Consider the following 22,724-nt stretch of genomic DNA (forward strand, 5'->3'; position numbering starts at 1 on the left):
TCGTGCGGTTGCCGCGGCGCGGGAGTGGGTGAACGCCCTTGTCGCTGCTCTGACCCTCTGGGGTTGGTATTTGTTTGGGGGTGAGGGCGGATTCAGGGGGTTTGTGCACGTCTGTGTTGTGGGTGCGGGGATACCAGTCACTGATATTTATGACTACGGTGGTGCTGTCCTCGACACGTGACGACAGCGTCTGAGAATTTTCCTTCAGACAGTTATGAACGGTCCTGTTCTCACTGAATTCAATTGCACTCTTAATGTGTTTAAAACCGAAACGTTTTGCCATTAAGCGTAAAGACACAGCTTTATCATTGGCCGGCTTTAAACATGTTGACTCCAAGATCCAGAATGCATCATTTTAATATCTCAAAATATCAACATTTTATATGTTCTCGGATGACTGGATGGGATCTTAGGCTGGGGCGAAATAAATTGGAAGTCTGACTTTCGGCAACTATAGTATCAACTTCATTCAGTGGATTCAGTTATGTTTGCTCAAATTTTCAGTAGCTTACATGTTTAATCTTTCTGTATATGTTTATATGCATTCGTTCTAAACGTGCAACTCTCACTATTATTAAGTTGCTGGCTCTCTATTCCTTAGGGCCTGAGTCTGGCACTAAATTGATCTACGTTTAGTGCGGAATTATCAGCGTTTGTTGAAAAGGTGCGCACTTGCAACGTTTTAAAGGCAAAATGTCACACTATTACACGCGGCATATAGCAAACTGAACAATATTAAACCATTCCTTGATGCAGGAAAACCACTTTTAGAAAAGATTTTTTATCGCAAGTACAGACTATTAGCAGCTGTTTTGTTTGCATAGGTCTCATTTACGATCATTTATATTATGAACCTGTGTGCAGTTGAACTTGCTTGCACAATGTAATGCCAGTAATCTGATTACAGCGTTTGTTAGCATAGCGATTAGAAGAGCACCCCTTGCTTGCTTGCTTCACATTTCAACTGATCAATAAATACCCTAATGACACAGAAGAGAGCACATTTTTTTCAGACAGAAAAACAGCGGAAGGGAGGGGGGGAGTAGAGATATTTCGAGACCGTACTGGAAGTCATGTGGTATTTCCACTAGAGGACCCCCTACTTCCTGGTTTCTGCCGAAGCCCCGCCCGTGCCCTAATATGGTCACTGTTGAGAGTAGAGCTTACGTTGCGTCACTGCTGAAATTATGCAGCTCCTTCCTTCTCACCCCCTCCCCATCTCCTATCCACACTGTTTTTGTTCTCAGAGCATTTGGCTGTCCTTTATGTACTGCCTTTACAAGCGACTGCTTGTTCTTTGGTACAGGCCGTCCTGCCCTTGCACATTTACTTAACACATTTGAAAAGTGCTATTGTTAGGAGAATTCAAATATAGATGTAACACACACACACACACAAATCTTATCTTGCATATTTAAGAAACACACTGCAGTAATATACAGGGGAAGTTTTTTTCCTATTTTCTCATGGCAGGTCACCAGATTTCATCCCAAATGACCAAACCGAATAGTTTTATTTTTAACAATTTTTTCATGGATTTGGTTGATGTTGTAAAATAATGTTTAAATTTCTCAGTTTCACATGGACTCATTAGTTGTGAGAAATTCACAATAAAATTGCATATGCAATAAAATTCAATGCATTTTTTACAGGTATGCCTTATATATATTATCAGTAGTGTTGATTTAGTCACGCTGATTTAGTCCCTTTAACGACAGAAATGAGCAAATAAGGGAAGATGGGATGACTAATATATCAAATATGAATATTAGTCAGTAATTTGTTTTCTGTAATTTTCTGGTGTTTTCCACCAGCAGCTTTCTCTTTTTGGGCGAGAGTTATTTTAGAAAATCACAAATGTACTGATCTTAGAGTTTATGCTTGCGACTGTGTCAGAGGACCCTGGACTTTCGTTATAAGCCGGGCTAGCACAGTCTGATCTCCATTGATGTTTTTGTGCGTAACCTGCTTGTAAACACTCCTCACCTACACTGCCCGTCAGCATCGCCCACTCGCTGAGTGGGACTCTAGGATGGCTCTTGTGGTTCCGGTCTGAGAGACCTTTGAAAGCCCACATGTATGCAGACACGCACGCACAAACAGATATCTCATTTGCACAGCTGATGTTTGTTTTCTGATTCAAATGAGGTACAAGGGATTGCCTGGACGAGTATGAGAATGAGATGCAAGAGGAAGAGGCTTTTATGGTGAGTGAGGTTGTATTGGTATGTGTTCATTCTGTTTAGTGGCAGTCTGCAGCCTTATAGATGCTGTAAACAGTGCATGCATGCTTTACGTGACTTTTATTGACAGCCCCAGTGCACTGAACTCCTGCTGCTGCATTGCACACAGATCAACTAGTCCAACGCAATGGTCAAAATTGACCCATTTGAATTGCAGCCAACTATTACCCAATGGTGCACGTGATATATTATATGAAAATGAAAACAAGAGACTGATCCTCTCTGAACCTAGATGCATCAAGTACCTAAATACAAATATATCCAAGGCATCTTTGAAAAAGTAAAATACTGCGAATATACCTGCAAGGTTTTTCATGTGGAGGTCAAAGCGCTGTCATGCTTGTGTTTTGAGGGCTTTGTAGGTCTTTGTACATTGAAGTTCAACCTTGTAAGATTATGATTTTGTAATATATAGGGTTTGAACAAAAGACTAAAACCTGTGAAAAATACAGTGAACCTATTCATTCAACGTTTGCATCCTATTCTGGGGAATATGGTTTTAATGTAAACTTATCTGCTAAATGATTCAGAAATGTTGGATTAGAGAATCAGCTTCTTTTCTCTTTAAAACTGCAACCAGTGGTGTAATAATGTGCTAGGAGATTAATATCCAATAGCTCCAATTGTACAGGTATTATGATTATTGATGACTCAGCTTTTTTCCTACACTCCCTGTGTGTTTTCTTTCATAGTTTTTATTAGTCGTTTTATTTTGAGTTGTAAATATTGTTTTTTAATGATTTTTGTACATTTTTCAGCTATATTGGATTTGTACAATAAATTATTCTCCATCATTTTGCAAATTTGCCATAGTCTAAATAATTACTCCTTTTGTCCCTAGGCAATCTTAAAAGGCCCCTTCCGGGATCGGACAGCAACTCTTTCGTGGATTTTGGCTTTGTGGGTCTACAGTGTGAATATTGCTATGTGCTGTAGTGGTTCTGTGTTGTTTTAGACGCAATCCTTGTAGTGTTTTACAGCCCTTATCATTAACTTCGGGTTTTCACCACTATCCTAAAGTCTCGCCATGCTTTGTTCTTAAACAAAGTTGTTCTTAAAACACCATAAAGTTGGGTGTTAAGGTTACTGCTCCTACTAAACAGGCTCTGATGATTGGTCAGAGAAAGCAGTCATTTCCCCCGTGACTTGTACTAAACACTGCTGATCGCAACATATACCACACTAATATACAACCTTGAGATTATAGAGATATTAAAGATAAGTAAAGAGAGTTGTTTTCAGAGTTCGCGCCCTGCTGTGTTTTTAGATCTTAGAGTCTCTCACCTCCTCCCGTTCCACCTGTGCCGGGCGTCTAGAGTCTGGCAGCAACCCTGGGCGCTATGCCCGGGTCAACACTTCGCAATATCACAGACTCAGAGTGTTCCCAGAGTGCAGCTCAAATAACTGCTGCATGGTAGATCTGTCCGCATGAGCCCGTTTGAAGGATTGGACCCTTAGTCCTCATGCACCAGAAGCGGTTTCGATGCTTTGCAAAGATTTGCCTAGAACTGTCTTAACGTGATTTAACTAAAACACTAGCACTGAACCTATTTGCTTTCCTCCGAAGAACATTTCTCAGAGGAGGGAGAGTGTTTGGACATCTTTGTGCACAGTGCAGCCCGTGAAGCCACATGCAAATTCACTGCTCAAGGGGATATTTTCTTCCTCAAGAGAAGTCACCAAAGTGTATTCCAAAGGATAGGTATTTGCATAAAAACGTGGGATTGTATTTGCATAGAAAATCCTTTTTTTCTAGACTTTCATAAGTACACACAGGGAAATTTATTTGTCTAGTTATGCAAATTAAGTGATGTTTCATAAACAAATTTCGGAGGAGCACGCACAGATAATTATCACGGCCAGTTCAACATTAAGTGATTATATTTATCCAATCAGCATATGAGATAAAGCCTTTAAATAAGCTCTGAGACCTCTCCCTGGACAGCATGCCAAATACTCATAACTTTTATTGATTTAAATTATATGTAAATGTTAGTTTTTAAAATGCACTGACCCATCACTAAGAGTTTTTTTAATGTGATATAATTATGATAAGAGTGGGCGCATGCAAGTACCTCCGGTACATTTGAATCTTCAGCGTATTTTTGAAAATAATCTATGACCAAATGTATAATTTCAAGACAAATTTAATTCATTAAAATAAGCTATAAATGTTTTCCAGCAGAACCAGGGTTTTGGTAAATGCAGCATAAAACATCTTGATAACCCAGTCCATTAAAACTCAGGCTGGGAATTGCATGCACCAGCATGTTCCTCCTGACTCCGTTCTCACACTTTTATGGAAGTACATTTTCACACACTCGTTTTTTTTTTTTTTTTCCATAGGGAACAAAGCTTTCCCTGAATCCCAATATTCTCTTTCTAGGCGGGGACATGTGGTTTCTGCCTGCGGGCGAGAGTTCTTCATCAACCTGAGCTGTTTTCTTTCTCTGCCTGGCCTGCTTGACCCGTTTCTCTTGCTGCAGTCCCGGAGGAACTTGTTCCTGTTTATGAACTTGAGCGTGTGTGAGAGAGGAAAAAAATGAATCTCATTCCTGCTGTAACAGACAAAGTTCCATGTCTGTTTAACCGAGCGGGCCTGTTCTGTAACCCTACTTTAAACAAATCTGTTGTCATTATTTATAATGGATATTAATACTTAGATATGCTTGGTATTTGTGCCTCTTCCCAGCACACAATGTACAATTCAGGTGCAGCCTCTGTAAATGTGTAATGTTTACATTAAGGTAAGCATAAAAAGTTGAATGTTTAGGCGTATTGGTGTAGATGGCTTAGTTTCATTTCTCAGAGATGTTTTAAACTTATGTATTTATAACACATTATTCAGAGATTAATGGTAATTATCTGTAAGTATAAGCAGGGTGAAACTGTACTGTCAACAGCAGGTCAACTTGAACATCAGAAACTGTTTTTCTTTATCAAAATTTACATTTAAAAAATTCTCTAGAGTCAAAAAAATATCCAAAAGAGATAAAAATACTCATTTCTGGTTTAAGGTCGGTGCCGTCCAAGCTGCTTATTTCTGAATCATTCGCTTTCATCTGTGTTTCCTGTTTTGAGTGAGGCTATGTTGCATTTGCAGGTGGTGGGAAATCTCACGCTCGCTCTCTTCTTTCACACCCACTTTGTGCCCCTCAAAAAACAGAGCAGAAGCAAAAACATCTGCCGCAGTCTGTGGGAGAACAATGAATTAAAACTCAAAGCCCAGAGCCCAACACAAATATACAATCTTAGGGTTTTTTCAGGGTCTTTCCTGTCCTGTTGGTGCATGAAACTGCTGTCAGCCACTCTGTGTGTGAAGACCGTGAGAGCTGAAATTAAATAAGAGCTCACATGACTCAAGCTGTGAGAGAGGGTGCTGCTGGGAAACAAGCATGGGCCTGATGGTTGTGCTCTTGTAAAATCTGGTCACCACCTTTTAGACCGTGGTTGTGCCAATGATGAAGGCTGATGATGCAAACCTCAATAACAAGAGTGTCAGACTTGCTCCTCGAAGGCTAATGTCCTTCAGAATTCATCTCCAACACTCTTGCCTGGAAGTTTCTAGTGTGAGGCCTTTATTTAGGGTTGGAACTAAACTCTACAGGACTGTAGCCCTCCAGGAACAGGGTTGAACACCCCATGACAGACCGGGGACTGGAGGACGACCTTCCTGCAGAGTTCAAATCCAAGCCACACCTGCCTGTAATTTTTAAGCAATCTTGAACACCTTGATCAGCTGGTTAAGGTGCATTTGATCAGGGTTGGAGCTGAACTGTGCAGGTAGTTACACCTAATGTTATTCCTGCTGTAGATGATGTCTCAAACTTGCTTGAAATGGCTTCTTACATTTCTCACAGACCTTTCCTAACTTTCGTTCCTGGAGCATCAAAAGTACATATTTTGCATCCCCTCTAAACCTTTTCAGATCTCAAGGTCACTACTAATGAGCCATTGACCATCAGGCGTGTTTAAGAAGACATGCAAAATGTGGGAACCTGGTCCCTTTATGCATTTTCTGTGATCGGATAGCTAAGCTAAAGACCAGGTGGAAATACCCTCCAAAACGCTTTCGAGAAGCAATTTAACCCGATTGCTCAAGCCATTACAGGAGGTGGTCTGGGATGCAAATGCATCTGGTTGTTGCAACCACGTATGCAAATTTTACATCTCTCAAGATATTAAACTAATTTGTGTGAGTATCTGTTGCTTTTCGTTAAGGTATGCTTTGTTAAATTTGCATATTGCTGCAACTAAAAACAGATTTATATCCATTATTGTGGCCAGATGTAGATGGAAACATTGTAAAAAATCAGATAGATATTCAATCATACAAAATGCTTGGAGTGACCAGGTGTAAATAGATCCATGGAGCTTGCTTGCTGTTTGCAAGGTGATAATGCATCAAAAACTTTGGACAAGAATGTATTTGTTAGACCATGCCTTCTCTGCTAAACTTTGACCTGGAATTCATTTCTAAGGCCATGAAAGGCAGCCTATAAGTCAAGAAGAAAAGTCCAGATTACTCATTCTTCCTGGGGCTGTGAAGAGTTGGTAGGACCAACTCAGCAGGAAGTTGAGATGCTGGGTATTTAACTTCTCACAAACACCTTTGTATGCACCAACTCCCTTCATTTTTCAAATACTTATGTAAGTTAGGCTTATGGGAAAATGGGTGGTGAGCTGCTAGCTTTTGAGGATCTGAGTGTGTTCATGATTAACCAGCCCTGCTCTGGTTTAACAGCTTCAACTGAACTGGCATCTTTGTCACTAGACCTGATCCCTACCCTCCAGCCCTGGATTTAACATCTGATGTCTCATCCACAAGAAGATGATTTAGGATACAGATAGACCTATTTATGACCTTAGTCATAGTGTCACCCATAAACAGGTTTGAGGGTAAGCCAAAAGCATATTTTATCCCACTTAAGCACTGAACTTTGAGTTAACCTAATGAGAATTAGTATTCTTTTAATTGCGGCCTAGTTTGCCTCTGCCTTTGCCGTGAGTTGCGTCAGGATACATGTATTCAGGTACATGTATCCTGACACAACACACGTTTTTAACCTGCTAGAAATGTACATCTCAACACCGCTTTTCAGTTACTAATAATCTCCACGGGAGCCCTGCTTCACAACACAGCTTGATTTGAGGCAGAAATATCTCATTTCATTTAATTTCTCCTCAGACTCTGCTTTGATGCGGCAGCAATGTCCTTAGCTGACCCCTAAAGTCTTGAGAAGGACAGCGTGCGTACTTATTAAACACCTGATGGCTTTCTAATGGGAATCTGATCTGATGCGAACATTTCAGGACACAGATGTTCCCGCAGGACCAACCTTCAGCTTCCATGACCTAATTTCCTATCAGATTTGGTTGGCAAACATCAAGTAAAAGTGCCAAGCCCTTTTTTAGTATTTCCTCCGGCCAGCACTCTACAAATTTAAGTGTTTGCCATGCGCATCCAGCCGAATCTCCATTGTTTATTTTGAAGGAGGATGGTGTAGCTGCGCACAGCTGAAATATCATCCAGGCTGCGGCCCTAATGACACAGCACTTCAGAGAGCTGTTATACGGTGACCTCACTATCACCGTGTGGCGAGATGGAATATTAATGACGGTGCTGCAGCACCACCTTTGTTTTCAACTCTTCTCCCACGGCAGAGTGCTTGCGCAGGCCGCTGGCTGTGTTTGTGTTTGGTTTGTGACGTCTGTTGAAGGGGTAACGTGCCGAGGGTCTGTTGTATAAACATGGCATTGGACATGACGTGCACCGTGCCCAAAGTTGATGTCAAGGAATCAAATTTCTATCTCTAAATGCCTACTCAGATCACGCACATGCAAACAGACATCTAAGTTACACACCGGGAATGTGTTTACTCTTTAACCCACAGTTTTTAACTCGAGAAACTCACACCATCATAGCCAAAAATGCAGTGGTAATGACCTGTTGCTGAACTTGCAGTTCAGTTGCAACTTGACAATTTTAAACTGTTAAGAGGAAAACCGATAGCTACAGCTGCTAATCATAAAATAACCAAAACCACTTTACTTTACAGTTACAGCTATTAGTTGCTTATTCGCATGCTTATTACTTATAGCATATTAGTCATTTATTAGTACTAATTAAAAACATATCAGTGCCTCATTCTACATCCCTAAACTTACCCAATACCTAAACTTAACAACTACCACTAACTATTAGTAAGCAGCAGATTAAGAAATTTATTGAGAAAGCGTCGTAGTTAATAGTTAACAAGTATTGCCCTACTTGTTAACTAAAAGTGTTTTGTTTTTGCATGTAATGAGTTTTCTAAAGCTTTTGAATAAATGGTTTGAAATTTGCCCTGCAGTCTTTTTATTAGGCAAAGATTTCAAACTTTTTTTTTTTTTCAGTTCTCTTCAAGACTGAATTGATTATTTTATAGGGATTCGGTTTTATGCATCTGGTTTGCTCAGGATATTATCACTGTAAAAAAAAATCACGAATACCTAGCTTTCGATAAATTAAAATAAAGAATCATAATAAAAATTGTATCCTATGCATTTGTGCAGATATTTGCTACTATAATAGCACGCTCATATTTCCTTCCAAAAAGATGTCCAATGAAATTGCATAAAATTCTTATTACATTAAGCGTAATCATATTTTGCCAGTATGCAGCTAGTTGTTATCCTATAGGCTCAGAACATCCCTGTCCTGATCAGGATCACCACATCCCTGTCCACCAATCAGGAGGTCTTGTGTTGCACTGAGCTCATGCGCTGACTCACCAATCACATGATTTAAAGGAACCCCTCATCTGTTTTTACTCCTCCCTTTCCTGCTTTTGCTTTGCTGTCTTCATTTCCAATAACAGTGTCTTCCAGGGAAAAAGAGAGCTGAGATTGAGCCCTGAGTGTGTGTGTGTGTGTGTGTGTGTGCAAAAGCGCCAATTCCTTCTTTTCCTCCATGAGGTCAGACTACATTTTGTGTTGCTGATCTCAGCCCTGGAAAAACACGTGGCCTGAGCCAACTAAGTCAGAGAGCGAGGGTGTGTGGACCTCTGAAGTGACTTTATTGTCTGCTTGCTGGACACTTCATTGTCATGCGCTCTCGCTGTCCATTTACGGTCATTTGTTGCGCAGCTCTTTTGTGAAAAGATTATAAATCATTCCAAATGGAGGGAGCTTTCGGCGCCGAAACACAAAGAACTCGATATACAGTGAACGCCGCGTGACATCAGTTCTGAGGAGCTGGCCAGAAGCTGCCGTCATGTGTGCGCTGAGTCAAGATGAGCTCATGAAAAACAAAACACCTGACATGCGTACTGTTTTCTCCAGATGTTTGAACTTTAGCTTGTCTGCTGCATCACATTTATGCTGATGTAATTTACAGGAAAGTGCTCTCTAATGCAATAGCTAAGGTGGTGCTGGACAGTGATTAAATCACTCAGCTCCTAGGACTCGTTCCGACTGTTGCAGGAGTGCAGAATTATTAGGCAAGTAGTATTTTTGAGGATTAATTTTATTATTGAACAACAACAACCATGTTCTCAATGAACCCAAAAAACTCAATATCAAAGCTGAATATTTTTGGAGAGTAGTTTTTAGTTTTAGCTATTTTAGGAGGATCTGTGTGTGCAGGTGGCTATTACTGGGCATAATTATTAGGCAACAACAAAAACAAATATATACCCATTTCAATTATTTATTTTCACCAGTGAAACCAATATAACATCTCAACATTCACAAATATACATTTCTGACATTCAAAAATAAAACCAAAACAAATCAGTGACCAATATAGCCACCTTTCTTTTGAGGACACTCCAAAAGCCTTCCATCCATGGACTCTGTCGGTGTTTTGATCTGTTCACCGTCAACATTGCGTGCAGCAGCAACCACAGCCTCCCAGACACCCTGTTCAGAGAGCTGTGCTGTTTTCCTCATTGTAAATCTCACATTTCATGATGGACCACAGGTTCTCTCTATGGGGTTCAAATCAGGTGAACAAGGAGGCCAAGTCATTAGTTTTCTTCTTTTAGACCCTTTCTTGCCAGCCATGCTGTGGAGTACTTGGATGCGTGTGATGGAGCATTGTCCTGCATGAAAATCAGGTTTTTCTTGAAGGATGCAGACTTCTTCCTGTACCACTGCTTGAAGAAGGTGTCTTCCAGAAACTGGCAGCAGGACTGGGAGTTGAGCTTGACTCCATCCTCAACCCGAAAAGGCCCAACAAGCTCATCTTTGATGATGATACCAGCCCAAACCAGTACTCCACCTCCCACCTACGCTGGCGTCTGAGTCGGACTGGGAGCTCTCTGCCCTTTACCGATCCATCCATCTGGCCCATCAAGACTTACTCTCATTTCATCAGTCCATAAAACCTTAGAAAAATCAGTCTTGAGATATTTCTGGCCCAGTCTTGACGTTTCAGCTTTCTTACCATGGCCATGTCTCTGAGTATTGCACACCTTGTGCTTTGGGCACTCCAGTGATGTTGTAGCTCTGAAATATGGCAAAACGGTGGCAAAGTGGCATCTGGCAGCTGCACGCTGACTTTTCTCAGTTCACGGGCAGTTATTTTAGCGCCTTGGTTTTTCCATACGCTTCTCACCAACCCTGTTGACTATTTTGAGATGAAACGCTTGATTGTTCGATGAGCACGCTTCAGAAGCTTGGCAATTTTAAGAGTGCTGCATCCCTCTGCAAGATATCTCACCATTTTTGACTTTTCAGAGCCTGCAGAGTCCTTCTTTTGACCCATTTTGCCAAAGAAAGGAAGTTTGCCTAATAATTATGCACACCTGATATAGGGTGTTGATGTCATTAGACCACACTTCTCACTACTGAGATGCACATCACCTAATATGCTTAATTGGTAGTAGGCTTTCGAGCATATACAGCTTGGAGTAAGACAACATGCATAAAGAGGATGATGTGGTGAAATACTCATTTGCCTAATAATTCTGCACTCCTTTTAATCGATGCATCACATTACTGTTCATTTGCAAAAATTTGGACTAGGACTGTAACTATTTGTTGTTGATTGTTTCATTTTAATTGCATTATTTTACGATTCAGTTATTTTTTCTTTATGATTTCATTTAATTTAATTTTTAACAATTCATAAAGACAAGTAAATGGAAAGTAAATTTGTACTATATACTATGCTAATAATATATATATATATATATATATATATATATATATGTTTATAGTCTGTCTCTCTCTCTCTCTCTCTCTCTCTATATATATATATATATAGTTATCAATTGATTAATCACATCTGTGTAATTACGTATATATACATCTAAAAATAAAATCACATTTATTATGTATATATAAATACACACAAATGTGTATACTGTATACAACATATGTAAAATGCTTATAAAATATATATATATATATATATATATATATATATATATATATATATATATATATATATATAGTAATGATGCATCACAGTTCATTTTATATCTCTTAACTATATCAGAAGGTTAAAAACCGACATGACAGCGCTTTCTATTATCTATTATCAGAGGTTTTTTATGAGCTAATTATTTTGCAGTTCCGTTTGGCGCCACTAGTGGTGTGGAAATTTCACACCGCAGCTTTAAAAAAACCATTCCCCAACGTCGCATTGTAGAAACTACAGATCTGCTGCAAAATGATGATGAAATATCCCCTTTCTTTGAAACATCTTAGCTGTAGATAACAGCGCAGTTTCCTTTTTTTTCTGCCCAGGATGGACACGTGGAACCATAACCATGCGCACATTCTCACTGCTTCCTGTATTACGGGAAAGTAAGCCAGTGTCACAAGGAGATGAGTGCTGGTCACGGTGACATTGCAAACCCAAGTCACAGCAACACCGTATGTGCCGTGTCACTCTGCCGGAGCCCTCGAGTGTGTGTGTGTGTGTGACAGTCACAAATCACATGCACGCTCACAGCACTGTCCTGCGCCTGAATAATTTACCGAGCACCTGATGTTGCTCGAATACATTTGAATACATCCAGCCTCGAGAACATTCTTTCACGAATGAGCGTTTCAGGTGCAAAACGCGCTAAGAATCAAGCAGAACCAAGCGGGTTCAAGTGCAAACGAAGACTGATGTTAAATCATTTGCTTCGGTGATTCATTTAAGGTTTAAATCTGAAAGTAACATATATGACTGCAGGGCATTCAAATCAACCATACCACTTACTCAGATTTAGAGCGATTTATGCAGAATTTGATTTCTAAGATGTAGAAGAAGAAGATTTGTGATAATTATTTCTCACATCGCCTTGTATTTTTATCATAATTTCAGTCATAATGAAGCGACCATACGATCACAGGCTGATTCAAAAATGGATTCTAAAGAGCATCATCATCTAACTATCATTGGCATACTGTGACAACCAGAAACTAAACGTCTTTCTTTCTTTCTTTTCTTTCTTTCTACCTAAAAGCTGTGCAGCATTCTTCAGTGATGCAATCACCAGGTTTCTTCTGACCATTTTGCCACTGTTAGTGATATTTCCATTGGCATATTATAATAAAAATGTGAAAATATTTTTAAAAATTCATTAAAAAGATATCAGTGGTTTAAAAAGCCAGAAATCTGACTGGGAGTTTATTCTTAAGCTACTATATTTTGGAAGTCACTAGTTCTATTATTGCATACTATATAGTATAGTTTGCAATTGTTTAAGTTTAAAATGTGCTGTTCATTAATAATAATAAGTCATCAAATCTTTTTTGTACCTAAAGCTGGAATGTGTTTTCCCGGATTGCAGAAAGGGACTTTTCAGAGTACAGACTTGTGTTTTTCCCTTATCACAAAAATGTAAACATTCATTTTAAAGGCACGCACTTTCTTGTCTTAACACACACATGCATGATGTTTATCCATAGCTTTATGCCTGTGTACATCTTTACTGAGAATAAGAGTCTTATCTTATCTGTAGCTCCTTCAACCCAGTTCCACCCTTTTCTATATCCCGAAGTGCTAGCTTTTTTGCTCACTGGAAGCAGGATTTGGTGCTAAACCCCGTTAACAAACAACAGTGTGGATTGCAACTGCCTGTGAACTATCCTTCCCAGCGTTTACCCTCAAAATTCATCCTAAAAGGTATTTATCACCCTCTCCGCCCTCTTTACACCGCAGCTCCTTACTTACATGCACTAAAATGAAGTAGCAATTTGCATGGGGCCCGGTGACCTCCGACCTTTCAAAATCCAGTGACACGTGGACAGAGTGCATGCATGTCTGCACCGACACCAGCACATGTCCTACTTTTGTTAATATGCGAGCTGTAATGAGGAGATATCCTGTTCTTAGAGTTGTGGGAGGGGAAGCGCAATCAAAGATCAAGCGGTTTCGTTTAAGAATGACAATAATGCATGGCGCAAGCTAATCTGTACAGTTTGCACAACACATGTACAGTTTCGGCGCCAGCCCCGATGAAGTATGAACATTCGCTTTAATCCCAAAAACAGAAGGGGTGAAACGTCGCAGGCTAATGGAAGCTTATGTGCTTCGTTACGCAACGCTGGCTCATCTCCAATCATCCACGCGGTTCAGTTCGTTCAGGGCATAGATCAAGTTCAGATACACACTTGTCCTGCAGCTGTGTGAACGAGTGCTTTACGGACGCTGCTTCCTGATAGGGAGAGTTTTACAGGAATCGGTCGAAATACCCGCAACCTTGAACGCTTTGGCGCGGAGGCTTTTACCTGGAAAGGTTTCTGTAGGGAAGGCATGTCAAACATATAACTCCACTGTTGATGACGGACGAGCGATTATTCAAGTGTTGTTACACACCGAACCGAGAGCAGCTTTGACACACCGCTCATCGAAATTCAGAGAAAGGAAAACTTTGTTTAACCGATCCTGAGTGCCGCTTTTATTTAGCCGTTTTCTGCAGCTGTTTGGCCCAGGAGAGATAATGTCTCTTACCGTTAACTCTAATAATAGTCCATGCTGTGAAAACTCCCGAAGCAAAGGTCACCCAGCGGCTGCGCTATTCACTTTTAGCTGAAAAAAAAAATTGTGTTTACATTGTCACGGCTATTGTTTTATAATGAATTGCTGTTCTAGCATGTCGGCGCTAACAATGTTTTCATTTCTTAAAAGTGTAAATAAATGTCATCATATCTACCTTGCTAGCTATGTTTTGTATGTGACATTTATGCATTGAGAAAAAACGCCTATCCTGAGCGATCTGCACTGCATACAAGATAACAATACACCGGGATCTGAACCCACAACCTTGTTGTTGTTGTTGTTGCTCTCTATAAACGCTACAATAAATGCTTTGAAATCAGTTTTCTTTCCAATTTGCAGTGCATACAAGATCTATTTTTATGCATTAATTGGATTTGAACCCATATCCTTATTGATGGTGCTTTATAGCAATAACAATTTTGCCTTTGCATGTATCGCTTTGGATAAAAGTGTGAATAAATGTCATGTCTACCAAAACTGATCATCTTTAGGTGTTATATTTATTAATGCATTTCACAACACTTACTATCCAGACCGATCCGAAGTGCATATAAGATCGCTTATTATGTGTTTACTGGGATTTGAACCCACCCATAGGTGTTAGTGTTGTATTTCCTGAACAAATTGCTCTAAACATGGTACTAATAAGATTTTATTTCTTCATATGTAATGAAGGTTGCTTTGGATAAATCAATCAATTAACTTTCTGTTCCTTATTGCACTAACATTAATTTTGTCATTTTGCAATCTGATGTGCATAAAAGATTTTTATTTTACTCTTTTTATGAATTCATTGCAGAGTTTTAAGTGTTAAAGCGCTGTGACTCAGCTTAAAATTGTGCCAGTTGATGAGCAACTTGGCGAGGAAAATGTCTCTAAATGGATCTGGGCAATAATTATTTTTATATGTAGCAAATAGGAAGCTAGTAATTATTTTCTGTAATGGTTCGTTTAGGCCCATGGCGCTCTGTTTTGTACAGAGGGCTCCTGCAGATCTGAATTCTGCTTGTAAAGTAAGACCAGTCTGAGCATTGGCCCCCATTACATGCATTTAGCATGACACACACACACACACACACACAACCTCTCTTACGCTCCAAATTGTGTATCCATACTACTGACATGCCTTACAGTTCTAGGCTTCTTGAAAAGCTGAAGCCTTTGGTCTTTTCAGGAATCGATTCTGTCCCATTTTACTCCAAACTCACAGATGATTTGAGAATTTTTGTCTGTTTCTCTGCAGGTAGCATGCTGTCTCTTCCTTTTTCACCTGTCCTCTCTGCACTACTTACACACTTGGGAAGAATACAAGTGTTTTTTTTTTCATGTGTGCTGCTAATTGGTAGGCACGCCTAGAATGGGAGGAACCCGTTTTCCAGGAACAGTATATGTTAACAGTGATCGTGACCATTATCCACCAAAACATGAAAAGATAAAACAAAAATATATCTGTTAATTAAATACAATATACATAATGACCTAATAAGATTTGGGTGTGCATTATGTGGGCTTATGTCACACTTTACATGCTCTTGAGGTTGTAATTATTCTAAATGCGTCTGTGTTGGGTTTTGCACCGTCAGATCTTGAAAGTGCTTGCATAATTATACACCTATTTTAAGTATCTTTCACACCCATAATCAAATTCCCAACTTACCCATCTATTTCACTTATGACTAAGGATAAGCACCCTTTGCCATAACATATTTGCTTCATATAAAACCTCATAAACCACCACGCAGTATCAAGGTTTTAGCGGTGTATCCACAGTTGCTGTGTTCGTTTAATTCATTTTTTGTAAATGTTCTGACGTGTTTCTGAGAGGGGGCGGTCTCCCACGCTGCTTGTATTTGTTTGGTGTTTGAGGTCCTCTGGGTTACAGGGTTACGTTAGAGTAAGATGGGTGAGAGGCCTCTGGCATTTAGTGTTACTGAGCTGCTGTTCAGGGTGTGTCATTTTACAGAGAGCTGTGAGCAGGCAGCTTTCTGTTTGGATCACATGGTTTCCTATGGGATCAGTTTACTAAACACTTGAACTGTTTTATTATGTAAGAAAGATAGAGAGGTGTGTGCATATATATATATATATATATATATATATATATATTTTTTTTTTTTATATAATATATATTTTTAATTACTTGTTCAATTGTATGTGTGTGTGTGTATGTTAAAGGAAAAATTAAAAAAAAGCTTTAGTTGGTGATTTATGCCCAAATAAAAAAAATAATAATAGATTAAATTAGTTTTTATAGTTTTTATATATATAAAGTTTTAATAAATTAAAAAAAGAATTATATATATATATATATATATATATATATATATATATATATATATATATATATATATATATGTTTAATTAACAATGTGTGTGTGTGTGTGTGTGTGTGTTAAGGAAAAACACACAAATTTTGAATCTAACTTAGTTGAGTTAGGCCCAAATTTGACTCAGGACTCTGCATTTCTTATTATTATTTAGTCAAGCGTAACATAATTTGCTGTGACTTGAAGACTTTATAAAATTGTACAGGACAAGTTATTGAATTAGTGTTATGTGATCAACCAAGAGTTAATATTTGGTGGATTAGGCGGTGTTGTATAACATCGAGGGCAATCTTTCGGAGGTCAGCACTTAGTATGTGTGGTGGTGCACATGGAAAAGTTTAAATACAAAGGACACTACATTTGTAAATAGCACAAGGCGTATTGAAGCTAAAACTGAAATAGAGTGTGGGCTTTAGACCCTTGTGTGAGCACAGCTGTTACTCACACTCATGCAAACATAATGAGATCTTGTGTATGGCTCTGGGAGCCACAGTCCTCAGTATGTGATAAAATAAAAGGCCTATCTCATTGCTCTTATTAGTTTTGTACATAAATGTCACAGTAGGTGTCACACTACTGGAGCTTTGTGACCTCTTGAGATAAACACACACACACACACACACACACACACAGTGTGTTCCTCATCTGAAGAGCTGCTTCAGTAGAAGATCTCACCGTCCTGTTCGCCTTTATATAAACAGTACACAGTGAGATCTTGTAGGAGAGAAAAATAGTGTACAGTACAGCACTGAAATCAGACTCATGTTTATCTATGACTATGATTCGATAGACTATGAAGAGAGATAGACAAATAGATAGATAGTTAGATAGACAGACAGACAGACAGACAGACAGACAGATAGACAGACAGATAGATAGATAGATAGATAGATAGATAGATAGATAGATAGATAGATAGATGGATAAGATAGATAGATAGATAGATAGATAGATAGATAGATAGATGAATGGATAGATAGATAGATAGATAGATAGATAGATAGATAGATAGATAGATAGATAGATAGATAGACTGACTATGAAGAGATCGATAGATAACCTATAAATTATAAATCTTTTTTAGTAAATAATATTTAAATGCATACTATCTATCTCACAGTCTCATTTTACAGCCTCTGTCATTTCATCACAAGACTATTAAAATAAAATGTTAGAGTGCTATAATTGTGACTGTTCCCTTGGACACCATATGTGTTATCTTGGAGAGTCGTGAGACTTTTGTTGTGTGTGTGGTTTCTGCGATTTACTGGGCGATCGACCTTGCGGGCGACTGTAGTGAGACGTCTTGGGGAGAAAATGCTGGAGTCTGACTCAGAGGTCCCAGTTTACAGTCTTGCTCAAACCATGACCCATAATCCCCTGTTCAGCCTGCGCCAAGAGAACCCCAGTGCAGCAGAAACAATCCCAGTCTCCCCCTCCTTCAGCCAGCCGTCCCCAAACAACACGGTTACAGGAACCTCTCCCACAGCACGTCAGCCTCTCCACATTGTAACAAACAGGGCTGGCTGGAAAGTATTGGATTACAAAGAGATGATAATGACTTGCCAAAATCCAGCCATATAACGCTGGAACAGGATATATTTTTTCCTGTTTTAATTTCACTGTGTTTTTCACAGTTTGTATTTCCATGGCGACACACACAGAGTTCCTCCACAGCCCCACTGAGAGCTGCACTCATTCCTCGAAAGACTTTTATCACATGGACTTTCTTTAAAATAAGATGAAGCTTGATGCGGATGACTGTCGTAGTCTGGAAAAGACGATAAGATGAACTAGATACTAGTGTATAAAGTTTTGGGAATTTTGAAAGGGTTGGGAAGTACAGTAATAATGTGAAATATCATCACAATTTAAAATGACTCATTTCTGTCTTAATGTATTTTAAAATCCTATTCATTTCTGTGATACAATGTTGAATTTTCTGTGTCTTCAGTGTCACTTGAATGCGGCTGATTTACGGCTCATTTCTTACTGTTTTAATGATTTAAAAGTTATAATCGAATTCTTGCAAAATAATAGCTTTCAGACCTTTGCTACAGTTGCATGCAGTTACACTGAAACTGCCTTTACTGAGAAGATCCAAGATTAATCAAGTTGCTGGAATTGGTGCAGCGGGGTTGGATTTGGCAAAGGCTTTCAACAGCTGTGTGATTCACCGGTTTGCTAAAACGGTTTGCATAGTTCAGGCTGCGCCAGAAACCAAACATTGCTGTCTAAGAATAGCCCACTGCATTCAGGTGGTTCTCACAGATATAATTAGTAATGTGTGTGAGAAGTGACTGTACTGTATGTACATATGAAGAAAGTAGAGAAGAGGCAGGAACATATCTCCAGCTGGATGTTTGGGGCGACAGCCCAGCAGTCTGTGCGATACAGTACAATTACGTCTTGCCATTAGGAAGTGGCTATAAATATCAAGCAGGAGAATAGCATAATGACCAGAGAAGAGCTGTAGTTTATTCCAGAAATAGAGTGTATTTATTTTGATGTTGCTAGATGCATCTATTCTCTCCGGGTGTCCCTTGATGATTCTAAGTCAGCGGTTTGATGCATGACTTAGCATTTCCTCAGATAAAGATTATCACGATTTATCGCATGCTTATTTATCGATTGTTCTTGAACTCTGGCCAACATTTTTACATCTAGTGGCGTTTGCGTGCATGCATTACTGAAGAAAGTAGTCATTTAAAAAAAAAACAAAAAACTAATGAGATCAGTGAAGGCCAAATTCAAACGCAGTATTAGAAAAGACGTTACAGGAGTGGAAAACTCTTTTAAAAACTCACTTATTTTGCTTCGAACCACAGTTTGGCTGGGTCGTGACTGTGTCCCTACGGTGAAAATGAATGGAAAAAAATACTTCCCAGCAACCAAGGCCACTTAAAAGTGGACATAAATGACAGCTGACAGAGTGTAATGTTGCTTTTACTGACTGGGATGTTTAATGTATTAACAGTACATGCAATACCCTTCCCGTACCAATATTCATACAATATTATATATGATTAAATTGGCTGTTTTAGCCAATATTTTAAACCAAATCTATTACATTGGGTTTGATTCCAATTAGTATAATACCTAAGAAGGCAGCAGTCTGTGTAACTGATAGCTCAATAGGTTTTGGAACAGTGCTAGAGAGTGTTTTTGTTAGAGTTCATCTCAACTGTCATCAATAACTAGCATGTTGTAACTTGTGGAAATGACCGTAAGACCCAGTGTCACTTGAGGAATCAATCCAGCATTAGCGTCTGTCATCCTGCACTGTTTTGGCTTCTCCATATCTCTTAGATGGAAGTTGTAACGCACTGGATGCCATTCAAAGAGAAATAAGCTGTCTTCCATTTAAGAAAAAGTGCACTTTATAAATTTGCAGATTCCTCTCAAAATGCAGGAGGTTTAATGGGTTGTGCATTCCCTGGCAATCCAACTCGATCCTGTCATTGCAACATGCACTGCTGAAAAATAAGCACGCGTCTAACTCTAAAAAATATCATTGATTAGCCACGATCAGCTGCAAAGAAGGCCTTATGCCTCTCTTTTGAGGCGTCCGCTGGATCAAGTAGGAACAGAATGCACAATTATATTTCCCCTTACACATTAAGCTGTACTTTGCACACCTACTCCTCTGGTCCCCTTCATGTTTGATCACACACTTTGATTTTCAAGAACACACCTGCAGGAAGACACCACACCACCCCAAAGAAAACTATCATCAATTCTTGTTGACGCCAAACATAGTTATCAGATAGCCCACAGCGTGTTCTTCATAAGCAATAAAGAACGCTAGAAACAGGGATGGAATGTCTTGAGTGAAGTATTCTCTGCAGAGCAGTATGATTGGTTCTCAGCCACGAAGTACAGAGAAGCACAAAGAGTGCTTTGATGTGTGTGTCTGATCATATACTGCATGCCAGAATTACCACAGGCAGATATACACTCTGTCCTGTTTTTGGGGTTTTCCACTCACGGGATTCAAAACATCCGGCCCATATGCCTTTTTCTGGGAGAGGAAAAAAAATCGGAAAAGAAAAATAACCGTTTCAAGACCCCTCCTGTTTTCCTCATCTCTCTCTCTGTTTTCTCACCTTTTCAAACCTATTTTTTGCAGTACTTGCACTAAGATATATTGCACTTCGATATTTTCCTCTGTGCTGTTGTGGACTCTGCACTTTGCGCACACCACACACACACACTACCCGCGACTGCTGTCACGTTACCTATTAATAGTCTGAGTGCAATAATACCCGTTTATTTGATTCGCGGTAACTAAACGACTGGCGTTAAAGGGACAGTTCAGCCAAAAAGCGCTGCTTTGTTTTGAAAAACAAGTTGTTCCAGAGTCCTGTCTTCTACTTTTAAAAGAATAAACCTACACATAGTATGTTTTTCATGCTACGAGTGCACAGCGAGGACCAGCAACTGTCATTTTTCAAAACATCTTCTCAGACGGAAAAATCAAAAAGGCCGGAACAACTTGAGTGCGAGTGATCACAGACTCATTTTTGGCTGAAACTGACAACAAAACATGGCACGGTGACGACTTTTCCCTCTGTGTTCTCTTGGAAAAGCTCTGAACCTGTTATGTACACATGTTAATTAAGCTCCTCCCAGAACACTTTGTCTCAATTTCTTAGTATTTCTTAAAGGTAAAGTGCACCATTTTCTTTTGTCATTCGCATCCTCAGAATTGCTTCCCATTGGTTGAGCCACTGTTACTACATCAGGCTGCTTAGGTTCTTCAAAGAAATAGGGAGATGTTTTGTAAATACTATTGCATGGAAAGTCAACCTACAAATGGCTAAGCCCGTAAGTACCTTCCAATCCAAATCCGTTCATTTGGATTCGCCTCAGGCAGCTAATTTCTAGAATGCAACAGACGCGTACAGGTGCAACTCTCTCCATATCTGAATGGAATCTCCAGAAGATCATTTTTCAGAAGCATGAAATAAACTTTAACTGCTGTGGACAAAGCATTCGTTGTTAGGTACAAGTACTTGTTCGTGTTTTAATGCAAACATGTTTGCAGCTAAAGAGGAATACAGGCACGATTAGGACAGGTTTGAGCGAAGTATCGATGCGTTTAAGGGTGGTTTACAGAGTAGGGATAGGAATGCTAATTACAGATGTGCCTGCATAGGTGTATTTACATGCACTTGTTTTTAAAAATACGAGTGCAATGAAATAGCATACGTACGCAATAAGTGCATTGAAACAAATAAGCTAGTATAGTAGTTGGGGACACTTAATATAAAAAGCATTTTATGTAAGTAGCTCGGCAAGTTTCTAGATTAATGGAAATTGCGAGCACAACGTAAACGGCTGCACAAAAAGTTCATGCGCACGCACAGCTATTGCATATGCATGTGTTCACTTGTGCATAAACATGATGACGCTAACAAAAAGTCTTAAAAAAGCAGTACAGTACTTCCTATTGTTTCCTCTTGAAGGATGTGGCGCAATAGCTGTGGCCCATGCACAGACTGGGGTGCTCGGCCCTCCCTTCCGTGTTGTTTTGGCTGATACCTGCCGTGCGACTGGCTTTGACTGGCTGGTTGTAACCCCAAGCCTTAAAAGCGAACAGAGGGAGACGGGAAGAAGACAGAACGTTCCAGGATACTATGAACTTTACTTACTAGGATGAAGGGGCGGAGGCTGCGCAGGCAATAAAATAAAGGACAGAGAGAGCAGTTTGCAAGAGCGACTTGTTCTTTTGGCGGTTTGCAGACGGACATCTGATTAAGTCTAACCAGGCAGTCAGTGATTTATCTAGATGAACTGGGTTTTAGAAATACAGAAGCGTTCACCAGCTATCCTGACTGGACGTTTCCCACATTCATGCTTCAGTCATGTTTTCTAATAATTGCTCCCATGTCGCCCATATTTAAAACAAGATTTATTCATTTACTTTTTTGCCGTTCGATGCATGTTCGATCCATTTCAAGCATAAGAGAATTTACATTTGCAACCTCTAATTTAACCAGATATGAATGCATTATTACGCCATTTGAGCAAAGGCTAAAAAGACTCGATATGAATACAGCCCAGATTTTACTGTCCAGCTGTGCAGCCTTTTTTGTTTTTGAAAGGCCTTGAACGGAAAACTTTACTAACGGTTCACTATGACATTTAATTCAATGCATTGCGTGTGCC

Source organism: Puntigrus tetrazona, chromosome 11 (assembly GCF_018831695.1).
Source record: "Puntigrus tetrazona isolate hp1 chromosome 11, ASM1883169v1, whole genome shotgun sequence".
NCBI classification, from domain to species: Eukaryota; Metazoa; Chordata; class Actinopteri; order Cypriniformes; family Cyprinidae; genus Puntigrus; species Puntigrus tetrazona.